This window comes from Balaenoptera ricei, chromosome X (genome assembly GCF_028023285.1).
Source record: "Balaenoptera ricei isolate mBalRic1 chromosome X, mBalRic1.hap2, whole genome shotgun sequence".
Lineage (NCBI taxonomy): Eukaryota > Metazoa > Chordata > Mammalia > Artiodactyla > Balaenopteridae > Balaenoptera > Balaenoptera ricei.
The window spans coordinates 135,592,702-135,608,154 of record NC_082660.1 but is presented as its reverse complement, the minus strand read 5'-3'; the positions used below and the strand labels follow the sequence as shown (position 1 = coordinate 135,608,154).

Sequence of the window (15,453 nt, the reverse complement as noted above, 5' to 3'; positions counted from 1 at the left end):
AGACTTAGAATATTTCTTTGACATAATCTTTCAAAAGTAACTTACTATCATTACCTACATCCATCTGGAGACAGTACTGACCAAGGCACTGTAACATTAAACAGAACAGACTTAACAACAAACTTAACAAAGTCACAGTCTTCTAAAAGCTTATAATCTAAACCACACTGATATGCATTCATATTTAGAGACAAACCAAATGCATACACATAATATATTTTTATGTGTGTGTGTATATACAATGTAATGTATATGTGATACATGCATACACACACGTACATTACATTGATAGATAGGTTGCATTTACAAATTACACAGCACAAACTGTTATCATCCTCTGAAAAGCAATGACCATAGACGGCAAAGGGACATAAAAATGTCTTCATCCTTTAATAAAGTAATCCCATCCTGAAAATTTATCCTAGGGAAATAGTTCAACAGCAGTTAGATTCTATATTCACAAATATACCTATTAACAATAATAATAGCACATATTTATTAAGCACTTACTATGCGCCAGGCACCATTTTAAACACTTAATTTAATCCTTACATCAATGAAATTAATACACTATCATGATACTTACATTAAAATGAGGGAAATGAAGTATAAATGACTTAAATAATTTGTCCAGAATTACAGAGCTAGTAAGTGGTAAAAGATGGGATTTAAACCCAGGCAGTATGGTTCTAGAACCCACAATTTTATCCCTATACTATATTCTGCCTCTCCTATGAAGGCATTATCCATCACAAAAATAAACTGAAAATAACCCGAATCTTCTGCAAGAGAGGAATGGTTCTATAAATTATGGTAAGATCCTTTTTAAACAAAATATTTCTAAAACAATACAGAATGAGTTTAAGATTACAGTAATACCTTGGAGGTATTGCAAGTTCAGTTCCAGACCACCACAATAAAGCAAATATCACAATAAAACAAGTAACATGAATTTTTTGGTTTCCCAGTGCATATAAAAGTTATGTTTACACTATGCTGTAGTCTATTAAGTGTGCAATAGCATTATATCTAAAAAAAACAACAATGTACATGTCTTAATTTTAAAAAACTTAATTGCTAAAAAATGCTAACCATCATCTGAGCCTTCAGAGAGTCATAGCAGTAACACCAGAGCACTGATCACAGACCACCATAACAAACAAACTGAAAAAGTTTGAAATATTGCAAGAATTATTAAAATGTGACACAGAGACATGAAGTACCCAAAATACTGTTGGAAAAATGGCACTGACAGACTTGTTCAATGCAGGGTTGCTACAAACCTTTGATTTGTTAAAAAAACAAAAACAACAACAAAAAACCCCAGCAATATCCGTGAAGCACAATAAAGCAAAGTGCAATAAGAAGAGGTATGCCTGTATTTTCCTCGTGTTTATGAATCTGTACTATTTTTTTTCCCCACAGAACAGCCTGGTTTCTCTGATTTAATGGCATGAACTTATAAAAGAGATGAACAAATATCTTCCTATTCTTCAACTAACTCTTCAACCTAATGTTATTTGGTTTTTTTTAACATCTTTATTGGAGTATAATTGCTTTACAATGGTGTGTTAGTTTCTGCTTTATAACAAAGTGAATCAGTTATACATATACATATGTTCCCATATCTCTTCCCTCTTGCATCTCCCTCCCTCCCACCCTCCCTATCCCACCTCTAGGTGGTCACAAAGCACCGAGCTGATCTCCCTGTGCTATGTGGTTGCTTCCCACTAGCTATCTATTTTACGTTTGGTAGTGTATATGAGAGTGGCATGTTATTTGTTAACATGTTCAGTTTCATCCAATAAGCCAGAGTCATCTTGGGTGGCAAAGTGAGAGTCACTTATTAAAAATTCAAATCCTTGGTATCATTCCCTGAAATTCTGATTCAGTAGGCCTGAGGTGGGGCCCTGGAATATATACTTAAGCCAAGCCTGTCTGGATGCAGGTGATTTACATGACCACGTTTTGTGAAACACAGCAACTATAAAATGCTTGAGGTCAGGGAATCCGCTGATTCCCTCTTGGAATGTCCTTGGTATGAAGGACAGCATACAGAACAGAAATGCTCATGTGTCTCTTGAGCTGAACTCCTCTTGGGGTCTCTTCATTGCACTCTCTAAATGAAGGTGTTTCCCAGGGTTGTGTCCTCAGCCATATTCTTTCTGGATTTCTCCAAACACATATGTAGTAGCATGTTATAATTTCCAAATGACTTTCTCATACATTATATCCCTTGATCCTAAAAGCCTCAACTGACCATGTAACATGCTCCAGGTACTGCTCCATTTCTTAAAATCATCATCTACACACTATCTCTGCTTCTCTATCTTCTTTTAATTCTTTTCTATAATCTGGCTTTTCCCCTCAACACTCCGCAAAACCATGCTTGTCAAGATCACCAACAGCCTCTACATTGCAAATTTCTGTGGTCATTTCTCTATTCTCACCTTACTTGACCTCTCAGAAATAGTCAACACAGCTGAATAACCCTCCTTCTGGGAACACTCCTACATGTCTGGCTGCTCCTTCTGTCTTCTTGCTGAATCCTTCTCCTCTAGCTGACCTCTAAATGTTGACTTTCCACGGGGATTGGTTCTCCACTCTCTTATCCTAGATGAGCTCATCTAGACCTGCCATTTTAAACATGCTTTATTTGCCAAAGATACATTGCATACAGAAAAAAACCAAAGGCACAACCAAAGTTGAGGGAAAAACCAAAAACAAAACACAAGGCATACCAAAAAGTTGAGGGAAAGGTAGATGAATAGAGACCCACAAAGATGGAGGAGGACCAACCAGGAAAGCGAAAGGAAAGCCAGAAGAGTGTGGTGGCCTTGAAGCCAAAGGAAAAGAAACCTTGAAGAAGGAACAAGTGTCACCTCCCAGCTCTGTTCACTGATACACAGTATTAAGACTGTAAAACAGTCACTGAAATTTTATAAGGAAGGAGGTCATTGGTAAGGGTCAAAGAGACGTGCAGTGGAGTGGGAAAAAAACACAAAGAGAAACAGAGATGAGAAATCATATGGTCCCTGAGACAAAGAGATGAAAAGGTAGCAGCCTCAGCCGTTTAGCAACTTCAAAAAGAAAACTGAGTTTAGCAACAATACAAAAAGATCTAGTGTGCTAGCGGACCATAAGTTCGTTATGAAGTGTTATGATGTAATTGCTTAAAATGCTTATGTAATCTTAAATTACATTAAGAAACAGGGTGTCTTCATCTCTTTAAGTACTATTGCCATTATACTCTGTGCTGTTTAGAAAGCATGTGTAATACTGAGTTCAATTCTAGGTACAGTATTCTAAGACTGGACAGAAGGGCAAAGTATGGCGAGAGACCTGGAGGTTGTATCATGTGAAGAACGGCTAGAGGAACTAGAAATATTACACATGAAAAAGACAGCAATCTTCAAGTTTATATAAAGTATAGTCACCTAGAAGAGGGAGGACATTATTTGGAATATAACTAGGAACAGTGAATAATAAGTTATAAGGACAGCTATGCAAGTTATGCATAGTAGTGTTTTATTCAATAAAAGCAGTCCTCAATTTTAAAAATACCTATTAAACATTGGGTACATAGCAACAGAAATTTTACTTTCCTCTCAGATGTCACTAATAAGCATTTCTTGAGGGGACCTTCAAGATGGCACACGAGTAATACGTGAAAATCACCTTCCTCCCCACAAATATATCGAAAATACATCTACATGTGGAACAACTCCTACAGAACACCTACTGAACACTGGCAGAAGACCTCAGACTTCCCAAAAGGCAAGAAAATCCCTACGTAGCTGCGTAGGGCAAAAGAAAAAAGAAAAAACAGAGACAAAAGAATAAGGACGGGACCTGCACCTCTGGGAGGGAGCTGTGAAGGAGGAAAAGTTCCCACACCCTAGGAAGCCCCTTCACTGGTGGAGATGGGGGGAGGGCGGGGGAAGCTTCAGAGCCATGGAGGAGAGTGCAGCAACAGGGGTGCAGAGGGCAAAGCAGAGAGATTCCTGCACAGAGGATCGGTGCCGACCAGCTTCACCAGCCTGAGACGCTTGTCTGCTCACCCACTGGGGTGGGTGGGGGCTGGGAGCTGACTGGACCTGCCTAAGAGGCAAGAGACCACTGTTTTGGGGTGTGCAAGGAGAGGGGATTCAGAGTACCGCCTAAACGAGCTCCAGAGACGGGCGCAAGCCATGGCTATCAGCTCGGACACCAGAGATGGGCATGAGATGCTAAGGCTGCTGCTGCAGCCACCAAGAAGCTTGTGTGCAAGCACAGGTCACTATCCACACCTCCCCTCCTGGGAGCCTGTGCAGCCCGCCACTGCCAGGGTCCCATGATCCAGGGACAACTTCCCTGGGAGAACGCACGGCGTGCCTCAGGCTGTTGCAACATCATACTGGCCTCTGCCACTGCAGGCTTGCCCCACATTCAGTACCCCTCCCTCCCCCCACCGGCCTGAGTGAGCCACAGCCCCCTAATCAGCTGCTGCTTTAACCCCATCCTGTCTGGGAAGGAACAGATGCCTGAGGGTGACCTACATGCAGAGGCGGGGCCAAATCCGAAGCTGAACCCCAGGAGCTGTGCAAACAAAGAAGAGCAAGGGAAATTTCTCCCAGCAGCCTCAGGAGCAGCGGATTAAATCTCCACTATCAACTCGATGTACCCTGCATCTGTGGAATACCTGAATAGAAAATGAATCATCCGAAAGTTGAGGCGGTGGACGTTGGGAGTAACTGACTTGGGGTCTGCTGTCTGGAACTGATTTCAGATTTTTATGTTTATCTTAGTATAGTTTTTAGCGCTTATTATCATTGGTGGATTTGTTTATTGGTTTGGTTGCTTTCTTCTTTTTTTCATTATTACTTTATTATTTTAATAATTAAAATTTTTTTTATTTTAATTATTTTTAAATTTTTTTTATTATTATTTTTTTCTTTTTTTCTCCTTTTTCTTCTGAGCTGTGTAGCTGACAGGATCTTGGTGCTCTGGCCTGGTGTCATGCCTGAGCCTCTGAGGTGGGAGAGCTGAGTTCAGGACATTGGACCACCAGAGACCTCCCGGCCCCATGTAATATCAATCAGCGAAAGCTCTCCCAGAGATCTCCATCTCAACTCTAACACCCAGCTCCACCCAACAGCCAAAAAGCTCCAGTGCTGGATGCCCCATGCCAAACAACTAGCAAGACAGGAACACAACCCCACCCGTTAGCAGAGAGGCTGCCTAAAGTCATACTAAGTTCACAGACACCCCAAAACACACCACCGGTTGCGTCCTGCCCACCAGAAAGACAAGATCCAGCCCCGCCCACCAGAACACAGGCACCTGTCCCCTCTACCAGGAAGCCTACACAACCCACTGAACCAACCTTACCCACTGGGGGCAGACACCAAAAACAAAGGAAACTACAAACCTGCAGCCTGCGAAAAGGAGACCCCAAACACAGTACGTTAAGCAAAATGAGAAGACAGAGAAATATGCAGCAGATAAAGGAGGAAGGCAAAAACCCACCAGCCCAAACAAATGAAGAGGAAATAGGCAGTCTACCTGAAAAAGAATTCAGAGTATGATAGTAAAGATCCAAAATCTTGAAAACAGAATGGAGAAAATACAAGATATTTAACAAGGGCCTAGAAGAACTAAAAAGCAAACAAACAATGATGAACAACACAATAAATGAAATTAAAAATTCTCTAGAAGGAATCAATAGAAGAATAACAGAGGCAGAAGAACGGATAAGTGACCTGGAAGATAAAATAGTTGAAATAACTACTGCAGACCAGAATAAAGAAAAAAGAACGAAAAGAATTGAGAACAGTCTCAGAGACCTCTGGGACAACATTAACCACACCAAGATTCAAATGATAGGGGTCCCCAGAAGGAGAAGAGAAAAAGAAAGGGGCTGAGAAAATATTTGAATAGATTATAGTTGAAAACTTCCCTAACATGGGAAAGGAAATAGTCAATCAAGACCAGGAAGCACAGAGAGTCCCATACAGGATAAATCCAAGGAGAAACACACCAAAACACATGTTAATCAAACTATTAAAAATTAAATACAAAGAAAAAATATTAAAAGCTACAAAGAAAAAGCAACAAATAACACACAAAGGAATCCCCATAAGGTTAACAGCTGATCTTTCAAAAGAAACTCTGCAAGCCAGAGGGAGAGGCAGGACATATTTAAAGTGATGAAAGGGAAAAACCTACAACCAAGATTACTCTACCCAGCAAGGATCTTATTCAGATTCGACAGAGAAATCAAAAGCTTTACAGACAAGCAAAAGTTAAGAGAATTCAGTACCACCAAACCAGCTTTACAACAAATGCTAAAGGAACTTCTCTAGGCAAGAAACACAAGAGAAGGAAAACACCTACAATAACAAACCCAAAACAATTAATAAAATGGTAATAGGAACATACGTATCGATAATTATCTTAAATGTAAATGGATTAAATGCTTCAACCAAAAGACACACACTGGCTGAATGCATACAAAAACAAGACCCATATATATGCTGTCTACAAGAGACCCACTTCAGACCTAGGGACACATACAGACTGAAAGTGAGGGGATGGAAAAAGATATTCCATGCAAATGGAAATCAAAAGAAAGCTGGAGTAGCAATTCTCATATCAGACAAAATAGACTTTAAAATAAAGACTAATACAGGAGAAAAAAAGGACACTACATAATGATCAAAGGATCAAACCAAGAAGAAAATATAACAATTGTAAATATTTATGCACCCAACATAGGAGCACCTCAATACATAAGGCAAATGCTAACAGCCATAAAAGGGGAAATCGACAGTAACACACTATTATTAGTAGGGGACTTTAACACCCCACTCTCACCAATGGACAGATCATCCAAAATGAAAATAAATAAGGAAACACTAGCTTTAAATGACACATTAAACAAGACGGACTTAATTAATATTTATAGGACATTCCATCCAAAAACAACAGAATACACTTTCTTCGCAAGTGCTCATGGAAAATTCCCCAGGATAGATCATATCTTGGGTCACAAATCAAGCCTCAGTATATTTAAGAAAATTGAAATCATACCAAGTATCTTTTCTGACCACAACTCTATGAGACTAGATATCAATTACAGGAAAAAACTGTAAAAAATACAAACACATGGAGGCTAAACAATACACTACTAAATAACCAAGAGATCACTGAAGAAATCAAAGAGGAAATCAAAAAGTACCTAGAAACAAATGACAATGAAAATACGATGACCCAAAACCTATGGAACACAGGAAAAGCAGATCTAAGAGGGAAGTATATAGCAATACAATCCTACCTCAAGAAACAAGAAAAATCTCAAATAAACAACCTAACCTTACACCTAAAGCCATTAGAGAAAAAAGAACAAAAAAACCCCAAATTTAGCAGAAGGAAAGAAATCATAAAGATCAGATCAGAAATAAATGAAAAAGATTTGAAGGAAACAATAGCAAAGACCAATGAAATGAAAAGCTGGTTCTTCGAGAAGATAAACAAAATTGATAAACCACTAACCAGACTCATCAAGAAAAAAAGGGAGAAGACTCAAATCAACAGATTTAGAAATGAAAAAAGAGAAGAAACAACTGACCCTGCAGAAATACAAATGATCATGAGAGACAACCACGAGCAACTGTATGCCAATAAAATGGACAACCTGGAAGAAATGGACAAATTCTTAGAAAAGTATAACCTTCCAAGACTGAACCGGAAGAAATAGAAAATATGAACAGACCAATCACAAGCAGTGAAATTGAAACTGTGATTAAAAATCTACTAACAAACAAAAGCCCAGGACGAGATGGCTTCACAGGTGAATTCTATCAAACATTTAGAGAAGAGCTAACACCTATCCTTCTCAAACTCTTCCAAAAAATGCAGAGGGAGGAACACTCCCAAACCATTCTACAAGGCCACCATTACCCTGATACCAAAACCAGACAAAAATGTCACAAAAAAAGAAAGCTACAGGCCAATATCACTGATGAACATAGATACAAAAATTCTCAACAATATACTAGCAGAACCCAACAGCACATTAAAAGGATCATACACCACGATCAAGTGGGGCTTATCCCAGGAATGCAAAGATACTTCAATATATGCAAATCAATCAACGTGATACACCATATTAACAAACTGAAGGATAAAAACCATATGATAATCTCAATAGATGTAGAAAAATCTTTCAACAAAATTCAACACCCATTTATGATAAAAACTCTCCAGAAAGTGGGCATAGAGGGAACCTCCCTCTACATAAAAAGGCCATATATGACAAGCCCACAGCCACCATCATTCTCAATGGTGAAAAACTGAAACCATTTCCTGTAAGATCAGGAACATGACAAGGGTGCCCACTCTCACCACTATTATTCAACATAGTTTTGGAAGTTTTAGCCACAGCAATCAGAGAAGAAAAAGAAATAAACGGAATCCAAATTGGAAAAGAAAAGTAAAACTGTCACTGTTTGCAGATGACATGATACTATACATAGAGAATCCTAAAGATGCTACCAGAAAACTACTAGAGCTAATCAATGAATTTGGTAAAGTAGCAGGATACAAAATTAATGCACAGAAATCTCTTGCATTTCTATATACTAACGATGAAAAATCTGAAAGGGAAATTAAAGAAACACTCCCATTTACCACTGTAACAAAAAGAATAAAATATCTAGGAATAAACCTACCTAAGGAGACAAAAGTCCTGTATGCAGAAAAGTATAAGCCACTGATGAAAGAAATTAAAGATGATACAAACAGGTGGAGAGATATACCATGTTCTTGGATTGGAAGAATCAACATTGTGAAAATGACTATACTATGCAAAGCAATCTACAGATTCAATGCAATCCCCATCAAACTACCAATGGCATTTTTCACAGAACTAGGACAAAAAATTTCACCATTTGTATGGAAACACAAAAGATACTGAATAGCCAAAGCAATCTTGAGAAAGAAAAACAGAGCTGGAGGAATCAGGCTCCCTGACTTCAGACTTTACTACAAAGCTACAGTAAGCAAGACACTATGGTAATGGCACAAAAACAGAAATATAGATCAATGGAACAGGATGGAAAGCCCAGAGATAAACCCATGCACATATGGTCACCTTATCTTTGATAAAGGAGTCAAGAATAGACAATGGAGAAAAGAAAGCCTCTTCAATAAGTGGTGCAGGGAAAACTGGACAGCTACATGTAAAAGAATGAAATTAGAACACTCCCTAACACCATACACAAAAATAAACTCAAAATGGATTAAAAACCTAAACGTAAGGCCAGACACTATAAAACTTTTACAGGGAAATATAGGCAGAACACCTTATGACATAAATCACAGCAAGATTCTCTTTGACCCACCTCCTAGAGAAATGGAAATAAAAACAAAAATAAAAAAATGGGACCTAATGAAACTCAAAAGCTTTTGCACAGCAAAGGAAACCATAAACAAGACAAAAAGACAACCCTCAGAATGGGAGAAAATAGTTGCAAATGAGTCAGCTGACAAAGGATTAATCTCCAAAATATACAAGCAGCTCATGCAGCTCAATATCAAAAAAAACAAACAACCCAATCCAAAAATGAGCAGAAGACCTAAATAGACATTTCTCCAAAGAAGATATACAGATTGCCAACAAACACATGAAAGGATGATCAACATCACTAATCATTAGAGAAATGCAAATGAAAACTACAATGAGGTATTACCTCACACCGGTCAGCATGGCCATCATCAAAAAATCTACAAACAATAAATGCTGGAGAGGGTGTGGAGAAAATGGAACCCTCTTGCACTGTTGGTGGGAATGTAAATTGATACAGCCACTATGGAGAACAGTATGGAAGGTCCTTAAAAAACTAAAAATAAAACTACCATATGCCCTAGCAATCCCACTACTGGGCATATACCCTGAGAAGACCATAATTCAAAAAGAGTCATGTACCACAATGTTCACTGCAGCACTATTTACAATAGCCAGGACATGGAAGCAACCTGAGTGTCCATCAACAGATGAATGGCTAAAGAAGATGTGGCACATATATACAATGGAATATTACTCAGCCATAAAAAGAAACGAAATTGAGTTATTTGTAGTGAGGTGGATGGATCTAGAGTCTGTCATACAGAGTGAAGTAAGTCAGAAAGAGAAAAACAAATACCATATGCTAACACATATATATAGAATCTAAAAAAAAAGAAAAGTGGTTCTGAAGAACCTAGAGGCAGGACAGGAATAAAGACACAGACACAGAGAATGGACTTGAAGTCACGGGGAGGGGGAAGGGTAAGCTGGGACGAAGTGAGAGCGTAGCACTGACATATATACACCCCCAAATGTAAAACAGATAGCTAGTGGGAAGCAGCTGCATCGCACGGGGAGATCAGCTCAGTGCTTTGTGACTACCTAGAGGGGTGGGATAGGGAGGGTGGGAGGGAGATGCAAGAGGGAGGGGATATGGGTATATATGTATACATATAGCTGATTCACTTTGTTATACAGCAGAAACTAACACACTGTAATGCAATTATACTCCAATAAAGATGTTAAAAACAAGTAAGCATTTCTTACTCTCTCCTATACTGCTAAAAATCACACCTGTAATCAAGTCTCACATGTGCCCACTGTTATTATCTTGCAATAGAATCTGTAATGTTTTAATGAATATTGGGACAACAGAAACAACTGTGGCCGAAAGAATACTGCATTTGAAGTCCGAAAACATGGCTCTGCTAATTATTAGCAGTATGTGAATGTTCAATAAATGATAAAGTGCTATATAAGATCAGATTCAAGAAGAAAAAGAATTAAACTATAAACCAGAAAGAGAAGAAAAAAAAAAAGATAATGGAATATAAAGGAAAGTTGTCTTAACACTGTTCCTCCCTGTTCTCTTACTCACTCCTTGCTTGGTCCCATAGCCATCATCCCAATTCTACTACATTCCTGCTAAGAATCCTGTATGAGTTTCCTGTGGCTGCGTGACAAAGTACCAAAAGATGCAAGGCTTAAAATAACAGAAATTTATTGTTTCATAGTTTTGGAGGCCAGAAGCTTGAAATCAAGATGTTGGCAGGTCCATGCTCCTTCTGAAATCTGTAGGGGAGAATCTCTTCTAGAATCTCTTCCTAGCTTCTGGTGGTTTGCTGGCAATCCTTGGCGTTCCTTGGCTTGCAGCTGCAGCACTTCAATCTGTGCCTCCATAGTCACATGGCATTCTCCACGTGTGTCTATGTCTTCACATGGTAGTCTCTGTGTCTCTTCCCTTCTTATAAGGACACGTACTCCAGTATGACCTCATTTTAACTTACATCTTAATTACATCTGCAAAGACCCTATTTCCAAATAAGGTCCCATTCACAGATAGCAGGGGTCAGGATTCAACATCTTTTTTGAGGACACAACAAACCCCATCTTGGGAACTCACCATTCCTCCCAAATCACTCCTACTCTCCCCTCTCCACATATTCATATCACCCCAACTTGCCTCCCTCTCTTCTCCAAAACCTCTGTCTCACATCCTTCCATAATCATATTAGAGGCCTGTCCTTAGAACGATGGGCCAGAAGAGCAACCTTCAACAGCTTGGAGTTAGAAAGACCAGTTTCTACTGCCCAGAAAGTTCCAAGGAAAGAACATTTTTGTTTCAGTTGCTGGGATTCCAAAAAAAAGATATGCTACGGGGGAATCCGAGTTAGAATTCTGAATGTAGTTTTTTATAGAGGAATTGTAGTGAAGGTCTTTAAGTCCATTAAAGGTTATATATGATGCTATTCGTTGGCTTAACAACCGAAATGTCATAAGTAGCATTATTTATAGGAAAAAAGGCACCCAGAGTTTCAAACAATAATCTTACAAAGGAACTTCTGGGATATATCCATTTGTATGGGATTGCCTGCATTAAAAATATTGCTAACAAGATAGCACAGGAACAACATAAATGTTCCTCCCCAGTGGAGGCATCTTCAAATGGAAGTTGAAGATGGTTTCAGGGAACTGAGAAGGGTAAAAGGACGAGTCAGTGTTTCTCACACTCAAGTCTTTGTGTTCTGAGAAATTTTTTAATTCTGTATTTTTATTTTGATAACATTAAAAATATATACGAATACCCGGATTATCTACATGTATACCATATAAATGAGTGATGGCAAACAATTCAGTGCTGCATTTGCATTACGAAGGCATAGGTGCCAAGAAATTCCCTAAAACGGTGCTTAATTTTTAATCTATTGGAAGCATGTCTGGCTGCTCCTAGGTTGACACATCCTAAAATCATAATGACAATCATGACTCAAGCACTCTTGTATTCCTGTTGTGTTTTTTAATCAGTTATAAGGACAAAATTTATACTTTGCAGTAACGATTTACATCTGAAAGATATCTGCATGGAAAAAGCCTTTTATTTTTAAGAACTGAGACTTAGTTATCTGACATTCTGAAAATGACAGTGTGGAAGAATAACGTTAACTCATAAATTATCTCAAGCTAAGCAAAAAATAATACTCAAAGGTGTTTGTACCAAGTAGAACCCAAATGATACTATAATGTGCTATATGAATAAACGTTGCGCAACTATTCAAACAGAACAAAGAGATGGAAGAATTAACTCGTCACATAGCACATGGCAATAGCCAATGCCAAATCAAAAGAAAGCATTCTGTATCATTATCTGTATTACTGCAAGGAGATGTATTATGTTTAATCCTTGCAACAGTTCATTAGCAGAATGTTTCACAGGAAATACATTACGGAAATTAAATTTTTTCCACCCTTGTATCATGGGGCATACTATTAAATTGTCCCATTAAATTAAATGCGGAGGGCATGGAAGGTGCTCAGGAAAAAGATGGGAACTCATTTTAGGAGACAGCTATGGAACAAGAGAAGGCACAGAAGTGAGAACATGCTTGAGAAGGTAAATAAACTAGCCTGATGAGATGGAATGGTCCATATTTGGCAAATGAGAAGGTTTAGGGATAAGTCTAATGGCCATATGTAAAAAGAAGGCCTTGCATTAATTAACTTGTATTTGCTCAAATAGTTTTTCTATTTCAGTTCAACACACGTTCTAAGGCTTTACTATATGGCACCCAATATAGTAAACATTGGAGGTATGAAGACCAGTAAGAAAGGACGTCTATACTCAAGGAAACCACAGTAAAATATGGAAGACAGACATAAACAAATAAATGCAATAATCTTTAAGGGTGAATAATCTAAGAATGCACACAATTGTTTAGAAGATTTCTTAAAGTTTTGTGATTATCTCATCTTGGATGAAGAAAAAAAATGCAGGTGTCAGCCTATGTATTGGGAATTTCCTCAGTATACAATTATTTCTTCTTGGAAGAGAGGTCAAAGTGTCTGTTTTATCCTTACTAGGTTCTCAATGCCCAGCACAGTGCCTGACATATAATATTCCCTCAAATATTTAATAAATTAATAAACACTGAGCATGTTTTGGTTTTAAATATACTATAAATGACAGATAACTTTATATTCAGTAGGACCTGGCAAGAACAATATTTTGATTACCAAACTATCTCCCTAAGATAAAGGAGTTGAGCTGAGAATAATCCAATCCACAACTCTTCTTAGGGAGGAACTAAGCAAATGACAGAAAAGCCCCCAATTCTGACGTAATAACCTTGGAGGAGACAGAAGAACAAACATTGATATGAGAGAGAGAAAGAAGAGGTGTTTATGAAAATCCTGAAGTCTGGTCACAGATCAAGACTATTCTTGTTGGTATTACAAATATTCTCTTGGGGTGATGCTCTGAGACCCAACCCAACCCTTCTAACTTTCTCAGGATAGGAGACTACCCTGTCAAGTAAAACATTTGTTCTATTTTGCATTAACCACCACCACCATATAACATCACCTTGATTCTTCTTGTTTGCCCCTTCCGCACACACTCACAAATATGTAAGCTACTGAGAGTAGCGATCTCCTATGTCTTGTTTCCAGCTATATCCCTTGCACTTAGAAGACTGTCTAGCACGTATTAGCTGTTCAATAAATGTTTGTTAAACAAAACATATGAGTGGCTCTGCTCTCAGTCACAGCTATTCAAAGGGAAAAAATGTCCGAAACATGACAGTATACTCCGGGATCAAGGGTGGGACAATGGCGGTACAGGTAGTTGAGAGCAATTAATAAGACAGAGAGAAAAGGACTTGATAACTGATTGTTTGTGGGGATTATGGAAGAGGGAGGTGTAAAGCATTTACTAAAGAGTCTAGTACGTGGTCAATTTGTTAAATATTGGCCAATAGTAATAAGAAGAACATTGTACAGGTCTGACGCTGAGGAAATAGGTCGGGGCAGAGATATAGAGCTCCTATCCGAACTGAGGAAGAAGAATTACAACACTGGGCCTTGGAGGAAGGGCACACAGAGGGCTAGGAGCCCAGAAGTAGGAGGTAAAGCAGAAAGTGACGTCATCGAAACAAGGGCGTAGAGAGTTTTTAGAAGATTCAAGAAATCTCAAGAGATTCAAATGCTACAAAGAGGTCTTGCAGAATGCAAACTGAGGGAAAGTTAACATTCTTTTTTCCTCTGTAACAACTTAAGTGACGCATTCTGACTCTTTCACTCGAGGCCCTTTTACCGGCATAAAACGCACTTCACCAAAACTGTACCTGTCCGACAATTCGAACTGTCGACACCAGAGAAGCCCTAGTCACCCTTGCATTACCTCCTAATTCCACCTTCCCGTCGACACCTCTGCCCTCCCTCTGCCATCGTCTCCCCGCCTTCGGCCCAGCGTTCCCCGCTGCTTTTACCTGTCCGGACACCGTGTGAGAACTCGGGGATCGGGAAAGAGTTGCGCGGGTTAGCGCGGGGTCGCCAACTGCTTGCTCCCGGAGGAGGCTGGACCGGACGCCGCCGGCTTCCGCAAAAGCGCCCCGCCCGCGCGCGGCTTCCTGGGAATGTGAGCGCTCCTCCAATGGGAGCGAGAGGCGGGGAGGGGCCTGCTGCGTTCCCAGCCCCCGCACTTCCCAGGAGCCGCACTGCATTCTGGGAGTGGTAGTTTCGGCTGGCCTTCGCCGAATCTGTCACCCGCTCCATCAACAATTCTTGTCATAAACAACATCAAGCGCTGTTCTTTAGAGAAAGCGAGAGAATGCACGGCCACAAAAAGTCCACCGGCGGGATAAATGAAGAGCCGAGCTTTCCCCACCGTCTCCCTGCTTAGTCTCAGCAGGCAACGTCGCCTGTTACTTCACAGACAAGATAGAATTCATCTGACAGGAATTCCCTCTACTTTCGCCACGAAATTTTTTTAACCTCCTTGGATCCCTCAGCAATCCTTTCTCCCATTCTTTTGCAATAATAAAAATGGTAATAATAATAATAAATCAACTACTCTCCTTTGATGTAAATTCCCTCATCCCCTTTACATCCCTATTCCTTCTTACTAACTC

At 39.3% G+C, this 15,453-nt stretch overlaps 1 protein-coding gene across 2 annotated transcripts in view; it reads right to left on the bottom strand.

Annotated features, from left to right (window-relative positions):
* VAMP7 (vesicle associated membrane protein 7) overlaps positions 1–14,933 on the bottom strand; it is a 66,182-nt gene extending 51,249 nt beyond the window's left edge. For both annotated transcript variants that reach the window (XM_059910150.1, XM_059910151.1), the window contains exon 1: positions 14,812–14,933. The gene's annotated coding sequence lies outside the window, so the exon portion shown is untranslated. The remainder of the gene's footprint in view (positions 1–14,811) is intronic.
* Positions 14,934–15,453: the final 520 nt, after the last annotated feature.